Source organism: Saccopteryx leptura, chromosome 6 (assembly GCF_036850995.1).
Source record: "Saccopteryx leptura isolate mSacLep1 chromosome 6, mSacLep1_pri_phased_curated, whole genome shotgun sequence".
NCBI lineage: Eukaryota > Metazoa > Chordata > Mammalia > Chiroptera > Emballonuridae > Saccopteryx > Saccopteryx leptura.
In genome coordinates, this window is record NC_089508.1 from 85,491,557 (window position 1) to 85,512,979 (window position 21,423).

At 36.7% G+C, this 21,423-nt stretch overlaps 1 protein-coding gene across 2 annotated transcripts in view; it reads left to right on the forward strand.

Annotated features, from left to right (window-relative positions):
- The window catches only part of DPH6 (diphthamine biosynthesis 6), a 204,096-nt gene that overhangs the window by 10,256 nt on the left and 172,417 nt on the right, over nucleotides 1–21,423 (forward strand). The window lies entirely within an intron of this gene.

The following is a 21,423-nucleotide window of genomic DNA, read 5'->3' on the forward strand; positions in this document are numbered from 1 at the left end:
CTGAATTTAATGTGTAATTCAGAAAATTACATTGACTTACTTAGTAATAAATAATTTGTAACTACTAGGAGCCCAACTAGTTTGTGAAAGGATATTTTATCTTTTTGAATAGAAAAGTGTTATTCTGCCTTTTTATTAAATAGTATTTTAAAATAAAACTTTCAATATAGTTTGTCAGCCAAGATTATCCAATGATATTTACCTAAGTATTTTTTATTTTAGGATTTTGAAACTGATGAACTTTCAGTCATTTTTTTTTAAGTAACTACATACTTTTTGAATACCCTGTGCTTGTTAGATAGTTCTGGGAATTGGGGAATGGGGCAATGAACAGATCAGACAAAGTCTTTTTCTGCTGAAACTTACTTTCCGGGGGAAGGAGACAGACAATAAACTAACTAACTAAATAAATACCATGCTTGGGGGTGAAGAGCACTGTGAAGAGGAATGAAGCAGAGCGAGGCGACAGGAGTGATGGGACGGAGTGGTCAAGCAGGCCTTTCTGATAGGGTGAAGTGTAACTAGCCCTAAAGAGAGAAAGCAGCTGAGCCTTGTTAAATCTAGTGGAAGAGGTATGAATTAGATACTTAAGGGCCTGCACATAAGAGTTTGGCAGCTGTTTTATATTCATTGTTAACTTCTCTCGGCAGACAATCTAAGACAGTGGTCCCCAACCCCCGGGCCACAGACCGGTACCAGTCCGTGGGCCATTTGGTACTGGTCCGCAGAGAAAGAATAAGTAATTTACATTATTTTCGTTTTATTTATATTTAAGTCTGAATGATGTTTTATTTTTTAAAAATGACCAGATTCCCTCTGTTACATCCGTCTAAGACTCACTCTTGACGCTTGTCTCGGTCACGTGATACATTTATCTGTCCCACCCTAAAGGCCAGTCCATGAAAATGTTTTCTGACATTAAACCAGTCCATGGCCCAAAAAAGGTTGGGGACCACTGATCTAAGAGAGAAGGTGGGGGCCCATTTATCTAGTGGTACTCCACTAAGGAAGTGTTAATTATTGGAGGTTATCTTTTCATTCTTTTGAGAGCCAAATATTTGAATACAATTCAGTATTCTTCTTAAATATGAGTTTTACCCAGTCACATATAGTCAATTCAGAGAAGCATATCAAATGAAATGGAGAATAAAACCAGTATTTCCTGGATGACTTAACTTTTTAATTTTTCTTACAAAGGAAAAGTAAGAAGATTTCTGTCTCTTCTTATACCAAGGGACATTCCATTTCATTTTCTCAATCTCCAGAGAAGTTCACCTTTTCAGAAGTTAGTCATGAACCCATATCATGTAAATTTGCCAGTCCCCTAATAACTACTTCACTGCTATACTTTAAACTTGATACTGGTCAAAGCTTAATATCAAGTAAGAATCTTGATTAAAAATATATATAAAATATTTAAATTTCTTTAAAGTTTGCTTGACTGAAGTATTTATTTTGTATGTCACAACATTTTCATTTTTATTTATTCTTTAAAAAAATAAACTGATATGGGAAACTCTTAGAAAAATTCCATTATTTACTGCTTAGTTCTGGATAGCAAAAGAAGTAGATACTTTTCAGAGGAAATCACAGGGACCTGATTTCTTCCTCTTGGGAAGATACATGCTAATAAAACTATTTTGATTTTCAAATAAGGGAAAAAGCACACGAGTTCTACTATTAATCGTCTTCTCTCCATACAGGTAGCTAAGATCTTGACAGTGTTCACTTTGAGGTATGAAATACTGAATGCATATTTTACATTTTTAAAATGTCTTTCTCACCATATAAAGAAATTCAGTATTAAGATAGCATAAACCAGTATTACAAAATGGTGGGACTCACGTGAGAAGTAATTGGATTGCTTAAAAATCTCTGAAAACTGGTAACTTTGAAGAAGCTCTGTGACAATAACAGCCTTCTAAGAAAGGGAAACATAATAAATTACTAATCAATTTAATTAAAAATGGTCAAATCAGTAGTAATTAAGAAGAAATTTCTCATTCAATCCATGCTGTCCTTGGAGAAATGCATTCTTTGCTATTTTCCTTTAAAACAGTCAGTTATGACATACATTAATGCCAATGTTAAATCCTGACAACTTCTGCTTTGGAAGTTTGTAGATGATAATTATAACTATAGTTGAAAGAGGTGTTATCAAGTTGTCTGGGACAAAATAGTTTCTCTTTTTTTCCCTGTATAGAAATATTAATTTTACTTTGGGATATTATAAGGACACAAATATCATAAGCATATTGTTTTTATCCAAGCGATTTTATAACCAGGCTATAATAGTTAAATCCATTTATGAAACACTGGTGCAGAGTCCAATAGAGGTCTTACATATTCTAAGGAGTAATTGAATAATGATGGAAAAATATGAATCTAGAAGACATAATTCTTCAAGTTAGTCTTTACTTGTTAGAAAATTATGGGAATTGCTTTTTTTTAATCCTTTGAATATTAATGGAGCACCTAAAGCATTATATTCATTTTAATTTTAAACATTTATTTATAACATTGCATTTCTGTGGATTTCACATATAAGTCAGTCTTTTGTTTTTGTAGCTCTTTTCTCTCCCAAATATTAGAGCTAGTTTTTGAGTCGGAGATGTTCCTTTTTGTAAAGAGTTTAATTGACTAATTACCAAAAGGAAGTAGGAAAGATTTGACAGAATTTAGAGTTAATAATTTCCTAACTTTTGTAGAAGGCATGAAAACTATTAGAAGTATAAAAAGCCTTTATATCTCATTGATTAGGTGATCATAGTATATATATCCCAAGCTTTCTGTAAAATACCTGGTTTTCATATAGCTAGTATTTTATTCTTTATAATTTCTTTAATATTAAAATGTCACTTCATTTCTCATATGGAATAATTTGGCTTATAGTGGGTCCTTGGATTACAACACAGTTCCATTCCTATAACAGTGATGTAACCCAAATTTTGGTGTAAGTCAAAACATACCCTAGCCTAAGTCACATACCTATCTTAACACAGTTGTAAAATCATAATCTAGAACATAAAAACAACTAAGCCACAGAAAAAGGAAAAGAATATAAATGTATTGTACTGTATACTGTACCATAGTAACAGAAAAAATGACAAAAAATAACTGTAAAAAAATTTCTTACCTTTATTCCTGTGGTTGACTTGCACACAGGAAGGGGCATTGCAAGGTGGAAGAGAGTGAGCTATTGGGAGGAGGAAGCTGGAGAGGCAGGAGAACCTGTAGAAGGTGCTGGAGATACTGGGTCAGGTGAATCAGGATTGTTTAAGGAACATGCAGGAGATGCTGGGGATGATCCTACCTGTACTGCAGGTGTTATCTCGAGAAGCAGCTGATGTAGAGGGTACAGGATCTGTTGCAGGGCTCTCTACCTTCTTAAATGATTGTCCCAGGCTAGTCTGGAAGGTTGATGACTTCTCTTCCAAAACCTGCCTGTAGCATTGCGAGGCATCCATAACAGCTCTGTAGACCTTACTGAATCTGTCATTGCTGGGGTCCTCAGCCTGAAATTTTGCCAACCCATCCTCCACTATAGAAAACCCTTCTGCCAAACCCTTGGTAGTAAATCTCTCAGGTTCTGGTGTTTCTATCTCTTCCTCTTTTATCAGTTGTTTTTCAGCTGAATGAAGTCCTCAGCGGACAGCTCCTCTCCCTGTGCTGTCTTCTCCTTGGTGATGGAGGTCCTGTTAGCGTATGTTTCCAAAAAAGGCCTGTCTCATCAATATTAAACAGTTGTTTAGCACAATCGTCCCCTTCTTTAATTAATTGTTCACCGCTCACAAGTTAACTCATGTTTGCACTTGCATTAGCTATTTTAATTTTTGAAACTCAGGGTAATACAGGATTATTGTATTTGTGACTCTTCACCCTGAGGGTGGAAGTTTGACAAACAGCGCACCGTTCTATCGTTCTGTGTTCTCATGCGGACTCCTTTTCTTCCCATTCCTTCAGGAGTAGGTACACAACAAAACATGTTGTGTACCATCACATGTAGGTGATTACTATACAGTATACCACACCAAAAAAGAATTACTAAAATATATAACATGTATAAAATATAATATGTAGCAGATAACATACAAAGTTTCATTTAAATTCATTATGTATAAATAAAGTATACTGAAGTTTATTTAGATTGTTTCACTTTCATACTCAATTACAAAAAAATAGCCGGTGACATGAGATAACTTCTGCGTAAAATTGCCGATCAGCAATGTGTTAATTCAGGCAACCTATCAGGAAATTTGCTTGCTGCTTTCTCATCCCCACTAGCAACTTCACCCTGCACCTTAAGGTTATGCAGTTGCCCCGAGCTTTGAAACGCATGAACCAAGCCCTACTAGCCACAAACTCATCACTCCCTTCCCCCTTTTTACTTTTTATTGCCTCTAACAATCATTTAGCCTTGTCCTAAATCAACATTAGACTAACTGGTATATTCCGCTGATGCTGGCTTCCAGCCACAAAACTAGCAATCTTTCCATTTCAATCATTATGTCACTTCGCTGTTTAGTAATCACAATTGATTTCATGGGGGCTGATCCGTTTACATGCTCTGAGATATAGTCTATATCCTTGATAAATTGTTGGTACAGTACAGTGGCTAAGGCCTGGCACATGTTTGATGTTTGATCTCCTTATGCTGTCTAATTTCACTTCCATTTTGATGGCTTTCCTTTTCTTTGAAGCACTGCCATCTGAAGACTTTGACTTTTGTTTAGGAATCATAGGGCCAAAACGTCGCTAAGCAAAACAACACAAAATGAAACACTTGTAATTGAACAGTCCAAAATGGCATTGGTAAGCGTACTGGGGGTCGCCAACTCCCTCACGCATATGCCACGTTACTGTGTATTCTTTTGCTGCATGCAGTCAAACTAGTTCGTCCACGTAGTTCATAAGTACAACGCTAATGGTGTAAGCCAAAACACTCATGTCTCAATTTTTTAAAGTTTTGATGGGAGTGAGCATCGTAAACTTGAAACGTCGAATGTAGAGACTGTTGTAACCCGAGGACGCCCTGTAGAGATAACCTGTGTTACTTCCTGAAAATATAGTAATTTTCAAATTCTTATGTGGTTTTTTTTTAAGTCACATTAACAATGTAGTAGTTACTGAATGATACCTGTAAACATTTTATCTCTTTAGATAATATATTTAAGGATCAATATGTTCTTTCTTTCTCCACTGGTTTGGAGCCACTTCTTACCAGGTCAGTGATCTTCCTTGGTTTAGTCTCTTATTTAAATGGTGTTCATCTGTAGGAAACTTCCTTAGAGAGGTACTTTCAAATCCATACATTTTGAAATGTTTCTATTCTGTCGTCATATTTAATACATTGGTTGAATTTAAAATTTTAGATTGAAAGTTATTCTTCCTCAAATTATTGAAGGCATTGTTTCATGGTACTCTAGCATTTTGTTGATGAGAAATTTGCTCCTGACATGATTTTCTTCCTTTTTAGCTGACTCGTTTTTTCTCTCTGTTGATTTCTATGATTGTGTCTCTGCTTGGTCTACTGAAATGTCAAGGCATTGGGCATTGAAGGTTGCTTCCCCTGCATCCCTTCTTCATCTAATGATTGAGTAGCAGCATATCCCTGTCCTCTTTTCCTTACTGTCAGTTCAAGGATGGCATTAATCCTAATGACAGCCAGTTATAATGTGGCATTCTCCTGGCCATAGTTAGTAGATCAGGGATGGTTTTGTTAGCCTACATTGTACCAAATAGAATGAAGCCTAAGATAATGGATAGATGGTTGGTAGAAGACAAGGAAGTGTTGATGTGAGTCCTATAACTGTATGGCCATTTTTTTCTCTTTGAGGGAAAAACACCTTTTGTGTCAAATATGACAAAAAATGACAGAGCCAATAGAATTGCAGTGTGAGGATGGCTCAGGGAAATGTTCCATTATTTGTTTGATAATTTGTTCTCCCTTGACTTTCTCTATCCTTTTTTCTGGTACTCTCACTGATCAACTGTTAGACTGCCTAGAGTGGAAACTTCATGTTTCTTGTCTTTTCTCAGATTTTACTTTAGCAATCATGTTTGTTTTTTTTTTCATTTTTCCGAAGCCGGAAACAGGGAGGCAGTCAGACAGACGACAGACTCCCGCATGCACCTGACCGGGATCCACCTGGCATGCCCACAAGGGGGCGATGCTCTGCCCCTCTGGGGCGTCGCTCTGTTGCATCCAGAGCCATTCTAGCGCCTGAGGCAGAAGCCACAGAGCCATCCTCAGCGCCCGGGCCAACTTTGCTCCAGTGGAGCCCCGGCTGCCAGAGGGGAAGAGAGAGACAGAGAGGAAGGAGAGGGGGAGGGGTGGAGAAGCAGATGGGCACTTCTCCTGTGTGCCCTGTTCGGGAATTGAACCTGGGACTCCTGCACGCCAGGCCGACGCTCTACCACTGAGCCAAAAGGCCAGGGCCAGCAATCATATTTTTAATAGCCAAGATCTTGACTTGTTTATAGATTGTTCCTTTTTTTAATAACAACCTGTTTTTACTTCTATTGTATAACATACAGATTAGAGATTTTAAACTTTATCTTTCATTCCTTGAAATATTAATGTTTTCTTTGTGGTCTTTTTCTTATATTTTTGTTCTCTTTCATATGGTAAAATTTCTTAGTGTCTGACTCTAAACACTTTTGACTTTAGAATTTTTCCATCCTCATAGCTCACATTTCTTATGCTTGGAGTTTAGGATAATGTGGCCTAGTTTGGTTCCTTTTTTGGCTTTTTTCTTTTCCATGCAGACAGTAAGTTATAGCTTCCGCTGTTGATTTATCAGTCATCATTCCTTCTTTATCTACTTTCTGACTCAAGAAGTTAATTACAATTCTTTTTTTTTTTTTTGTAGTATCTCTCCTGTTTTCTATTTTAAAAAATTTTTTTAGGTTATATCGTTGTTTACATTTAATGGAACCTCTTAATCCAGAAATCTATGTTAATTTAATTATAATATAATTAATATAATAATGTTCTTCCTTAAATTGAATATTCAATTTCAATTTCAGTCTTCTGGTTCTGATCTTTGGTACTTTTCTTCTTTCACATTCGTTCTCTCATTTGGTATCTTGGTCTTGAATTACTTGATGGACACTTGTGATTGGAAAACAACAATAAATAACTTCCCTTTTAAATGGGGGTTATTTACTATTGATAGAAAAGTCTGTAAATAAATGACTGACTTTTTGAAGCATTTTAATTTAATATGTTTAGTAAACATCAATTGCCACTTTATATCCATTATCATTCTTTTGATTACTGGGAACAAAAAGTCATATTCAAGCTTGTTTAAATAAAATGAGAATTTCTTGACAATAACCTAAATAAGTTGGTTTCATGCTGACTAGATATAGGACACAAATGATATAGTCACAGCTTCCCACCTTACCATTTCCCTATTTCTAATTCTTGCCTCTACTTTCTATTTATTTTCTTATCAGTCAGGACTCCTGTAATGTGAAGATGGCTCCCAGTTTCATTCTCGTAGGAAAAGCTCCCATCTTCTTGAATAACTCAAAGGAAAATCTAGTTATGTTTCATTGTCACCCAGTGTCCTGACTTCTATCATCCATGAGCCCAGTCATTGTTGGGAGATGATTTCATTTGACTAGGCAGGTCTAGATCGCATATCATTCTTGGAGCAAGAGGTAGAGGCTCTTGGTTCTGCGTAAACAACAAAACCCACTGTGGGAGGGGTGAATCTGCAAATTATAAAGTAGGCTATCGCTGGAAGAAGGGTGAACTGTGGCAGGGCAGCAAAGGCGATAACTTTCCTGAAAAAAAAAATGGGTTCCAACTACTTACAAACTAGGGAACCTCATAGAAGGTTTTTCTTCCAGTATTTCTTTCCTCCCCTCCTTCCTTCCTCCCCTCCTTCTCTCCTCCCCTTCTTTCATCTTTTCCTTCTTTTTTTCCTCTCTTCTGTCTTACTCCTTTTCAAAAATAGTTGACCACTGGGGCCACAACAGTTAGCTTATACTCTGGGACCTGTAGGTTCAGTTGCGTATGATTTCTTCACCTTAATATTATATAGGCATGATAAACTTAACAAGTTCAAAATGTATTTATAATTTTTTTTTTGCACAAACTTGCTTCATTTCCTGTCTTTCCTTCTTAATTAAAAACATCGTCATGTATTCCATCACCTAAGTCTAACTGGGCCTCACAACTAGATTTCCACTTTTTATCAGTCCCCTGCCACACCATCAGAAATCTTTAGGACATGTTGATATTATTTCTATGACTTCTGAAATCTGACCCTTTGACTTTATTTTCCCTGTTACAGGTTTTTCATTTGTGCTGTTCAGGAGTGTCCTAACTAGTCAACTTGCCCTCAGTATTGCCCTGTGCTCTGTCTAGTCTTTCTACCACATTGTTATCTGCTGATCTGCACACAAATTTAAATAGCCCACTGTTAAGATAAAGTCCAAAGATATTAGCCTGACCCAAGACTCTTTAAGAAGAGATCCTTGCAACCCTACCTACCTTTCTTATCCTACCGTTCCTGTATAAGCTTCTAGGTTTAAGTTATATTGAGCTATTCTGTTTCTAGGAGGTTCCTTTTTTTAATTTTAATTTTTAGTGAGAGGGGGGAGGCAGAGACAGACTCCTGCATGTGCCCCGACTGGGATCCATCAGAAAGCCCACTAGGGGCAATGTTCTGCCCTTCTGGGGCCCTTGCTCCATTGCAACCGGAGCCATTTTATTTTTCTAGCACCTGAGGCAGAGGCCATGGAACCATCCTCAGTGCTCGGGGCCAACTTGCTCCAATTAAGCCATGGCTGCAGAAGGGGAGGAGAAGAGAGAGATAGAAAGAGAAAAGTGAGAGCGGGAGGGGTGGAGAAGCAGATGGGCACATATCCTGTGTGCCCTAGCTGGGAATTGAACCCGGACATCCACACACCAGGCGAATGCTCTACCACTGAGCCAACTGGCCATAGCCTCTAGGAGATTGCTTTTTATATCTGTGCATTTGCCTGGATTTTCTTTATAGTTATCTTTTTGTTTTCCTAAAAAACCTCTTCTTCTGTAATACCCTTCTATGAAACCAGCTCTAATTTAGCATCTCCTGTCTTTTCCATGGCAGTTTGTCTATACCTCCATTGTACCTTGCAGGCCATTGCTATGATTGTTTATATGGCTGTCTTTTGCTAAATTGCAAGACCCTCATAGACATGCTCAGTGCTCTGTTTTTCTATCACTATAGTCCAGCAGTGTTCCTGGCATATGGCCAGCTTCTAAAGGATTGTTGAACAAATTAGTCCAAAATTTAACAAATTATTTTTTCTGTAATAATTTATCTAGTGTAGAGGAGCCATAACATTCTTACAAAATATGATGTAAAACTATTGGTAAATTTATTCTATTTTTGTTTTTCCATTTACAAGTTTAAGTGGAATGGGCATTGTAGTGAAATTTTTCAAAATAAGGTATCCAATTAGACTTGGCAGTGTAACCACTTGGTGTACCAAGAATAATTTCCAGCTTCAGAATATTTTATAAAAGTGCTGAGCATATAGTTTTTCAAATCATTTTTGGTATCTGCATGTTAGAAAACCTGCTTATTGTGGTGAAAAATTACTTTGTTGATTTTTTTTTTCACCTTAGATCTTGGGGGGAGTACATAGATTGTGGGTGGCTTGAGGCAAGTCCAAAGGATTTGGAGTGGGAGGAACATATAAGATGGCCTTAAGATTTGCAGAGAGGACCCAAATATAGTGCTAATTAAACAGGCACATAGCCCTGTACAGATTGCTCCTTGCTCCTCAGCATTGCACAGCTCGCCTCAAGCCCTGTCAGTTCCCAAGATTTTGGACACTAAACCTGGTCCCTTGGCACAAGAAATGCTCTGCTAGTATTGATTCTGGGAGATCTAAACAGGAAGAGTTGGAATTAGCACAGAGCATTGTCATTTTGACTCCCAGGTGTGGCTTTATTGAGGCTGTGCCATCTCTGGCCCTTACAGATGATAAACCCAAGTGTGCATGAAAAAATACATGAAAGATCTGTCTGAAAAAATGTTGGATCATACTTGTCATTTATTACAGTTTTCAAACTTATCCTAAGTCTAGAGTCTTCATCAATACATTTTCCCCTAAAGTCTAAAAAATGTGACTCCCTCATTCTAGTCAAACTATCATTCTGTCTCCTCAACCTTGACCTTTTTTCACTTGGTATCAATGAGTGTGATTTTATATTACACATGCACATATATACTCTTTCTTTTTATCTTTTGCATGATTCAGTGCCTCTAAATTCAACAACTGACTTATTTTTATGTCCTTGTATTCCTTTCTTCTTTGAACTATAGATTTTTTTCTATCTTATTATCTACTCTATATATTTTAAAATATGTTCCGTATGTTTGAATTGTCTTTCAAATTTCTTTCTATATGCATTTCAGTCTTTCATGTCCTATTGACATTTTTTCTTTTTCCCAGACTATGCTATGTATTTTTTCTAAGGGAGAAGAGAGGAGATAGAGAGACAGACTCCACATGCACCCAGACCAGGATCCACCCTGAAAACCCTGTCTAGGGTTGATGCTCGAATCAACCAAGCTATTTTTAGTGCTTAAGGCTATAAGGCTAATGCACTCGGACCAATTGAGCTATGCTTAGCACCTGAGGCCAATGCTCAAACCAATTGAAACACTAGCAAGAGGGGAAGAGAGAGAGAAGGAGGGGGAGAGAGAGAAGCAGAGAGTTGTTTCTCTGTGTGCCCTGACCAGGGATTGAACCAAGATGTCCATACACTGAGCTGATGCTTTACCCATGGAGCCAACCAGCCAGGGCTGTTACTATGTATTTTTTTAAGAAATGTTTATTGGTATCTTCTTCTGTAGTTGTCTAAGATGCTAGATGTATGTTTCTGTCCTACTTTTCCTTCATTTCTAGATCTATAGTTTACCTTGTCTTTGTTATATTCTCTATTAAATGATATTATCAAGAACACATTATCAAGATAGTTAAGTATGAATTATTTTTTCCTTTATTATTGTCCTTACATATTTTTGTTGCGCAAGACTATTGCCCACATAGCAATATGCTAGATCTTGATCTTTTTACATTGACTTTCCCTTTTAAATTTGGAACATCTTCATTGTATAAATTTGATGTGCCTAAATCATAAAATAACTATAAAAAAGTGATAATAACAATAAATATTTAGAGTGGGGTTTTTTTGTTTGTTTTTTTGTTTGTTTGTTTGTTTTTTTTGCATTTTTCTGAAGCTGGAAATAGGGAGAGACAGTCAGACAGACTCCCGCATGCGCCCGACCGGGATCCACCCGTCACGTAGAGTGGTTTTTTTAATTGGTAAGAGATGATTCAGTAGGGGCTTGTTCTGTGACATGATGTGAGAAAGAATTAAGTGAATCAAAAGGATATGTTACTTGACATTGACTTGTTAACTTTAATGTATACTGCTACCATTTAGAGACTTTTCTTATGTCTTTTATTCTGCAAATATTAATTGGATGTTTATAATATACCAAAACTGCAGAATAAAAAGAAATTGCTCTGCCTTCACATACCCTGAGGAAATAAGATGCATACACAAAGAAACTAACACAGGTAGAGTTGCCATTAGAATATACAATTGAGGCGTTATGAGATTCAGAGGAGAAAAAATTCTGCCATGTTAGGGGATTAGGAGAGGCCTTATGGGGGAAGTTACATTTGATATCCTTGAAGGTTGTTTGGATTTTGATGACGGCAGGTATGGGAGAATGGCCACAAGAATTTTGCAGATTAAGGGCACAGGTTAGTCAGCATTATGAAAGCAGGAAATCATGTGGTATGTTAGGGAAATAGAGTGGTTCAATTTGGCTAGAGCTCAGAGTTTAAGGAGAAGTGGGAAGTAAGTCTGGAAAGGTTGATTAAAGCCAAAAAAAAGGTGCCTTACATTTTAGTCGAAGGACTGTTAGGGTAGTGGAGAACTCGTAAGGAAGTGTTATCCAAACTTAGTTTAATGGGTCCCAACCTTTTTAATGAAAGAAACTAGAATAAAATAGAAAATATCAAAATGCATTGTACATAGTGAGTTTATTATTTTGTATAAGTCTGTATGTGTGTGTATATGTATGTTATGCATATGCTAAGTTCTGTTACATATTTTTCTTACTATTGTTATGGTCAAGTAAATTTGAATGCCATCACGTTGAATGATTTTGCAAAAGGAATGATATAAAATGGTAACACTGAAGGGAACTTAAAAGATCATTAGGTTGAACCGTTACATTGTAAGAAATGGGTTAGGAAAGTGGAACTCTGGAAATGAGGAATTCAAATTGAAAATTGAGATACTAGGCTAGCTGAAAGATTCTAGCCTTGGAACTAGAGGAGTAGCAGTGGGAAAGGTGGAAAAGGGACATTAAAGGGTGTATTGATAGGCCTTGATAGTGGTATTGAAATAAAAAGTGACAGGGAGTCTATATAAGACACCTCATAAACTGACAGTTCCATGGCTAATTTATTCAGCTTTCACTGGGCAATGTTGAATCAGAGTGAATTATGATAGCTATATATTACAAATACAGGGTGGGGCAAAAGTTGGTTTACAGTTGTGAGTATACAAAAGTTTATTCTTGTATTATTATTTATTAATTACTGTGTTATATTCTGTATAAACAACTGTAAACCTACTTTTGCCCCACTCTGTCCTGTGATTCTAAATCTTATAGCATTCTTTGTCATCTCCTTAATTGGCACTGAATGGTATAGATGTTTTATATCATTCTGTGTTCATTTAGTCAGGATTACCTCTTTTCCTTTTTTGTTTTAAGATTTTATTTATTAATTTTTTTAATGAGAGGAGGGAGAAAGGGGGTTGTGGAGGAGCAGGAAGCATCGGCTCATGGTAGTTTCTTCCCGTATGTGCCTTGACCGGGCAGGCCCAGGGTCTCAAATTGGCGACTCAGCATTCATTCCAAGTTGAATGCTTTACCCACTGTGCCACAACAGGTCAGGCAAGATTAACTCTTAATAAATGTTAGTCTCAATGATTCTTTTGATTGAACATTTAACATTTTCTTTATAGAGTTATATGTAATACACATCAACTAGAATATTTTATCCTATTTCTTCGCTAAATAAAACACCTAGGAAGCAAAATGTATGGTATTAGTGCTTTTAACGTGTAGGTAGGATTTTAATTATTATAGTAGTTACATTGAAAAGTTATTTACTGGTAATCAAGCAAAATATAAAGTTGTTTTAGCTTTATTGAGATATAATTGACATAGTATGTAAGTTTAAGTTTATACACTTATATATTGCAAAATAATTATCACCATAGCATTAGTTAACACCTCCATTCTGCCAATTAATTATCATTTCTTTTTTATGGTGAGAACATTTAAGATCTGCTCTGTTAGTCACCATGCTGTACATGAGATCCCCAGAACTCATTAGTCTTAAAACTGAAAGTTTGTACCCTTTGATCATACCTTCTCATTTCCTCTATGCCAGGCCACTCACCCACCACTCTACTCTGTTTCTCTGACTTTGGCTTATACAGATTCCACATATATGTGATACAATACAGTATTTGACTTTCTTTGTCTGACTTACTTTATTTAATATAATGCCTTATTTTTATTTATGTGTAAACAGCAGGATTTCTTCTTTCTCATGGCTTAATAATAATATTCAATGATCTATACTGCATCTTCTTTATTCATCTGTTTATGGATTAGGTTGTTTCTATATCTTGGTTAAGATGGATAATGCTGCAACTATCTCTTCAAGATTCTGTTTTCATTTCCTTTGAATATATACCCAGAAACGAGATTACTGGATCATATGTTAGTTCTATTTTTATTTTTTGAAGAATCTCCATACTTCTTTCCATGAACATTATACATTCCCATCAACAGTACACAAGTGTTCCCTTTTCTCCACATCTTCACCAACATTTGGTATCTATTATCTTTCTGAGGAAGTTATTCTAACAGGTGTGAGGTGATATCTTTCTGTGGTTTTTATATATTTTGATTTCCCTGTTGATTAGTGATGTTGAGCTCCTTTTCACAGAACTGTTGATCTTTTGCATGTCTTCTCTGGAATAATGTCTAGTCAGTTCCTCTGCCCATTTTTTAATTGAAGTGTTTGTTTGCTGTTAAATTGTATGAGTTCTTTTTTTATTTTTATTTTTTTTGAGAGGAGGGGAGACAGAGAGACCGACTCTCGCATGCGCCCAGACTGGGATCCACCGGGCAAGCCCTCTCTAGGCCATGCTTGGCCCACTATTGCTGGTTGCTGGACAACTGAGCTGTTTTTAGTGCCTGAGACAGAGGCTCTTGGGAGACATTGGGGGAGAGGAAGACTTGCTTGAACCAATGAAACCATGGCTGTGCGAGGGGAAGAGAAAAAGAGAGAGAGAGAGGGAGAGAGAGAGAGAGAGAGAAAGGGGAAGGATGGAGAAGCAGATGGTCGCTTCTCCTGTGTACCCTGGCAAGGCATTAAACCCAGAACATCCATATGCCAGGCGATGCTCTACCACTGAGCCTTCTGGCCAGGGCCGAGTACTTTATCTGTATTAGATATTAACCCCTTGTCAGATACGTGATTTGCAGATATTTTATCCCACTTGTTTAGTTACCTTTTCATTTTGTTTATGGTGCTCTTTGCTCTCCAGAAGCTTTTTAGTTTGATGTACTCCCACTTATTTACAAAGTATAGTCTTAATAAGTTCCGTAGGCTCTAGGACACCATGTCAGATTAAACCTGGCTTCAGAACTGTGAATTAATTGATGCCTTGTGTTCTTCTTAGGGTCTTTCTCCAGTCTCTCATTCTCTGTAATTTACCTTGTGAACTTCTGCCAGGGAAGTAGTCACATTCGTCTCCATGAATGTTTGTTGCTCACTATTGATCCATTAGGTGCTCTATAGTATGACTTTAACTTACTTTTCCTCTTTTCCCACCCAGTTTCTCCCTACATGGAACCTGTGTTCCACCCTAAACTGGGCTGTTATTCCCCCACATAGTCTCTGTCTCTCCTGCTTCGTGCTACATTTTAGTGAAAGACAACCTTTCTCTCTAGTTCCTTCTCCTCCTTCTTCTTTCTTCTTTTTTTCCTCCCTCCCTCCCTCCCTCCTTCCCTCCCTTTCTCCCTTCCTTCCTTCCTTCCTTCTTTCCTCCCTTCTTTCTTCCTCGTCCTCCTCCTCCTCCTCTTTCTCCTCTTCCTCTTTCTTCTTCCTTTTTTGTTGTTGTTATGAGAAAGTCAGGGAGAGAGGGACAGGAACATCAATCTGCTCCTCTATGTGCCCCTGACTGAGGAATTGAACTGGTAACCTCTGTGTTCTGGGACAACTCCAGCCAGGGCTTTAAAAAAAAATTTTTTTTAGATAATTAATTTTAATAGGGTGACACTGGTCAACTTAAGTACATAGATTTAGAGAAAACATCTCTAGATCATTTTGACATTTGATTATATTGTATACCCATCACCCAAAGTTAAATCATCTTCAGTCACCTTTTATTTGGTTTTCTTTATGCCCCTCCCCTAACCCCACCCCCCACCCCCTGGTAACCGCTGCACTCTTATCTATGTCCCTGAGTCAATTTTGTGTCCCATCTATGTATGGCATCTTACAGTTCTGAGTTTTTCTGATTTACTTATTTCACTCAGTATAATGTTATCAAGGTCCACCCATGTTGTCATAAATGATCCTATGTCATCATTTCTTCTGGCTGAGTAGTATTCCATAGTAATTATGTACCACATCTTCTTTATCCAATCATCTGTTGAAGGGCTTTTTGGTTGTTTCCCTATCTTGGCCACTGTGAACAATGCTGTGATGAATAGGGGGATGCATGTGTCTTTAAGTACCACTGTTTTTGAGTTTTGGGGATATATACCCAGTAGAGGGATTGCTGTGTCATATGGTAGTTCTATTCTTAATTTTTTGAGGAACCACCATACTTTCTTCCATAATGGTTGTACTAATTTATCAATACATTCCTACCAACAGTAGATGAGGGTTCCTTTTCCTCCACAGCCTCTCCACTTGTTATTACCTGTCTTGTTGATAAAAGCTAATCTAACAGGTGTGAGGTGGTATCTCATTGTAGTTTCTGTTGTTATTGTTTTGTGTTTTTGTTTTTTGTTTATTTTAAACAGACAGAGAGAGAGAGTCAGAGAGAAGGATAGATAGGGACAGACAGACAAGAATGGAGAAAGATGAGAAGGATCAATCATTAGTTCTTTGTTGCAGCAATTTAGTTGTTCATTGATTGCTTTCTCATATGTTCCTTGACCATGGGGCTATAGCAGAGCAAGTGACTCCTTGCTCAAGCCAGCCACCTTGGGCTCAAGCTGATGAGCCTTGCTCAAACTAGATGAGCCTGTGCTCAAACTGGCGACCTCGGGGTCTTGAACCTGGGTCGACTGCATCCCAGTCTCACTGCACCACCGCCTGGTCAGGCTCATTGTAGTTTTCATTTTCATTTCTCTAATAGCTATGAAGATGAGCAATTTTCATATATCTATTGGCCATTTCTATTTCTTCTTGAGAGAAGTGTCTGTTCATGTCCTCTTCCCATTTCTTTATTGGATTGTTTGCATGTTGAGATTTGTTAGTTCTTTGTATACTTTGGATATAAGGCCCTTACCTGAGCTGTTGTTTGAAAATATCTCCCATTTAGTTGGCTGTCTGTTTTGTTGTCAGTCTCTTTTGCTGTGCAGAAGCTTCTTAGGCTGGTGTAGTCCCATTTATTTATCTTTGACTTTACTTCCCTTGCCTTTGGAGTCAAATTCTTAAAATGTTCTCTACAGCCAAGGTACATGAGTTTAGTACCTATGTTTTCTTCTATGTAATTTATTGTTTCAGATCTTATATTTAGGTCTTTGATCCATTTTGAGTTAGTTTTTGTGCAAGCTGAAAAACTGTAGTCGTTTCATTTTTTTGCATGTGGCTTTCCAATTTTCCCAGCACTATTTATTGAAGAGGCTTTCTTTTCTCCATTGTATGTTTTTGGATCTTTTATCAAAGATGATTTGACCATATACATGTGGTTTTATTTGTGCGCTCTCTATTCTGTTCCATTGGCCTGTGTGTCTATTTTTCTGCCAATACCATGCTGTTTTGATTATTGTGGCTCTGTAGTATAATTTGAAGTCACGTATTGTAATGCCCCCTGCTTTGTTAGGTTTTTTTTTTCCTTAATATTACTTTGGCTATTCAGGTTTTTTTTTTTTTTTTGTATTTTTCTGAAGCTGGAAACGGGGAGAGACAGTCAGACAGACTCCTGCATGCGCCCAACCGGGATCCACCTGGCACACCCACCAGGGGCGACGCTCTGCCCACCAGGGGGCGATGCTCTGCCCCTCTAGGGCGTCGCTCTGCCGCGACCAGAGCCACTCTAGCGCCTGGGGCAGAGGCCAAGGAGCCATCCCCAGTGCCCTGGCCATCTTTGCTCCAATGGAGCCTTGGCTGCGGGAGGGGAAGAGAGAGACAGAGAGGAAGGGGGGAGGTGGAGAAGTAAATGGGCGCTTCTCCCATGTGCCCTGGCCGGGAATCGAACCCGGGTCCCCCGCACGCCAGGCTGACACTCTACCGCTGAGCCAACCAGCCAGGGCCTATTCAGGGTTTTTTTATGATTCCATATAAACCTAATGATTTTTTGTTCCATTCTCTTAAGAAATGACTGGAATTTTGATGGGAATTGCATTAAATTTGTATATTGCTTTGGGTAATATGGCCATTTTAGCTATATTTATTCTTCCTATCCAAGAACAAGGAATATTTTTTTTCATTTCATTGTGTCTTTTCAATTTCCTTTAATAATCTTTTGTAGTTTTCATAATATAGGTCCTTTACATTTTTTGTTATGTTTATTCCTAGGTACTTTGTTTTTTTGTTGCAACCGTAAGAGAGATTTTTTTTTTTTTGAGTTCATTTTCTGAAGTTTCATTATTGGCATACAGGAAAGTAATAGACTTCTTTATATTAATTTTGTACCCTGCCACCTTACTGTATTTGTTTATCGTTTCTAATAGCCTTTCTGTGGAGTCTTTGGGGTTTTCTATATACAGGTAATGATATCATCTGCAAAAAGTGAAACCTTTACTTCTTCTTTCTCAATATGAATGCCTTTTATTTCTTTCTCTTGTCTGATTGCTCTGGCTAGAACTTCCAACACTATGTTAAATAGGAGTGGAGAGAGTGGGCAGCCTTGTCTTGTTCCTGATTTTAGAGGAAAACTTTTCAGTTTTTTGCCATTTAATATAATATTAGCTGATGGTTTGTCATAAATGGCCTTTATTATTTTGAGATATTTTCCTTCTATACCCATTTTGTTGAGTGTCTTAAACATAAAATGATGTTGTATTTTATCGAATGCCTTTTTTGCACTGTTGATAGTATCATATAGTTTTTGTTCTTTGTTTTGTTGATATGGTGTATTACATTAATTATTTTACATATGTTGAACCATCCTTGTGAATCTGGGATAAATCCCACTTGATCATGGGGAATTATTTTTTTAATGTGTTGTTGTATTCAATTTGCTAGTACTTTGTTTAGGATTTTTGTATCTGTATTTATTAGAAATGGTGGTCTGTAGTTTTTTTGTGTGTGTGTTGTCCTTGCCAGATTTTGGTATGAGGGTTATGTTGGCCTCATAAAATGTGTTTGAAAATATTGCTGCTGCTTCAATTTTTTGGAAGACTTTGAGAAGGATAGGAACCAAATCTTTAAATGTTTGATAGAATTCACTAGTATAGCCATCTGGCCCTGGACATTTATATTTTGGGAGGTTTTTGATAGTTGTTTCTATTTCTTTCCTACTAATGGGTCTGTTTAGGTTTTCTACTTCATAGTTCAGTCTAGGAAGATTGTATTGTTCTAGGAATTTATCCATTTCTTCTAAATTGTTAAATGTGGTGGCATATAGTGTAGTGTTCATAGTATTCTACAATAATCCTTTGTATATTTATGATATCTGTGGTGATTTCTCCTCTTTCATTTTGGATTTTGTTTATATGAGTCCTTTTTCTTTTTTCCTTAGTGAGTCTTGTCAAGGGTTTGTCAATTTTGTTGATCTTTTCAAAGAACGTGCTCCTTGTTTTATTGATTTTTTTCTATAGTTTTCCTCTCCTCTATTTCATTTATCTCTGCTCTAATTTTTATTATTCCCTTTCTTCTGCTGGTTTTGGGTTGCCTTTGGTTTTGTTTTTCTTGTTCCTTAAGATTTGATGTTAAGTTGTTTACTGGACCTCTCTCTTTGTTCATACAAGTCTGTAATGATATGAACTTCTCTCTTGTTACTGCTTTTGCTGCATCCCAGAGATTCTGATAAGTCGTGTTGAAATTTTCATTTGTCTGTATATATCTTTTGATCTCTGCTTTTATTTCTTCTTTGACCCCGTCATTTTTTAGAAGTATGTTGTTTAATTTTCACATTTTTATGGGTTTGTTTCTTTTTTGCAGTCGAATCCTAGTTTCAAAGCTTTATGGTCAGAGAATATGCTTGGTATAATTTCAGTCTTTCTGAATTTGTTGATGTTATTTTTGTGGCCCAGCATATGGTCAATTCTTGAGAATTTTCCATGTACACTGGAGAAAAATGTATACTCTGATGTTTTGGGATGAAATGTCCTGTAGATGTCTATCATATCCAGTTGTTACAGTGTTTCATTTAAGGCCAATATTTCTTTATTGATTTTCTGTTTGGATGAGTGATGTAGAGCCGTCAGTGGTATATTAAGGTCTCCAAATATGATCACATATTTAGATCAATTAGTAGATGTCTTATATACTTTGGTGCTCCTTGGTTTGATGCATATATATGAAGAAGTGTTATGTCTTCTTGATTCAATGACCCCTTTATCATTATAAAATGACCATCTTTGTCTCTGATTACCTTTGTTGTCTTGTAGTCAGCATTGTTAGATATAAGTATGGCTACACCTGCTTTTCTTTGGATATTATTTGCTTGGAGAATCATTTTCCAACCTTTCACTTTGAATCTGTTTTTATCCTTGCAGTTTAGATGTGTTTCTTGAAGGTAGCATATAGTTGGATTTTCTCTTTTGATCCACTCTGCTTCTCAGTGCCTTTTTATTGGTGAGTCCAATCCATTTACATTTAATGTAATTATTAACACTTGAGGGTTTCCTCTTGCCATTTTATATATTGCTTTATGATAGCTCTGTTTCTTTTTTGACTCTTCTCTTTTGTTTTACTGTCATTTGTTTTTGTTTAGTTGTATTCTATACTTCTTTCTTCTGTTTCTTCTTTTTTTAAGCTATGTGTTTCAGTAGTGGTATTTTCAGTGGTGGTTACCATTAGGTAATTAAAAGAACATATATCATATTTATTTCAGTCCATTATTTCAAGAGTGCTTCTGCACTACATCCTCCTTTGCTACTGCTAATCTTTATCCTCTCTCCTGTTATGTTTTTGTTGTCACAGATTAGTCTTGTTTTTATTGTGATCTTGTTGGAGCTTTTACTTGTGATACTGTTTTGTTTTGTTCTTTTTATCTGGTCAGATAACCCCCTTTAGTAATATTTTCTGAAGTAAGGGTTTTCTGGTGATAAATTCCATCATCTCCTCTATATCTGTGAATGTTTTTATTTCCCCTTCATATATGAAGGATAGCTTTGATGGATATAGTATTCTTGGCTGGAAGTTTCTCTCTTTCAGTACTGTAAATACTGGGGTCCACTCTCTTCTGGATTATAGGGTTTCTGCTGAGAAATCTGATGATAGCCTAATGGGCCTTCCTTTATATGTTGTATTATTCTTTTCCCTGGATATCTTGAGGATTTTTTCTTTGTCTTTGATTTATGATAATTTCATTATGTTGTGCCTTGGAGTAGGTCAGTTTAGGTTAAGGTAACTTGGTGTTCTGTTTGATTCTTGGATTTGAGGCTCTAATCTTTCCACAGACTTGGGAAGTTCTCATCGATTATTTGTTTGAATATGTTCTCCACTCCTTTTTCTCTCTCTTCTCTTTCTGATAAACCCATTATTCTTATATTGCTCTTTCTGATGGGTCAGACAATTTTTGTAGGGTTTTCTCATTTTTTTTTTTAATTTGAGTCTCTCTCCTCTTCTTTCTGTAGTATCTCTAGTTGCCTGTCTTCTGTGTCACTAATTCTCTCCTCTATCTGGCCTGTTCTATTAGCTAAGCTTGTTACCTCATTTTTCAGTGCATGTATTGAGTTTTTCATCTCTGTTTGGTTTCTTTTTATAGTTTCAATTTCCTTGGTGAAGTACTCTTTGTTCATTATATTGTTTTTTGAGCTCATTAAATTGCCTTTCAGTGCTTTCTTGTATTTCATTGAGTATTTTTAAAACTTAAGTTTTGAATTCTCTGTCATTTAATTTCAAGGTTTCCAAGTATTTGATATTTTTTTCTAGAGCTTTTGCATCACCTATATCTGAGCTACA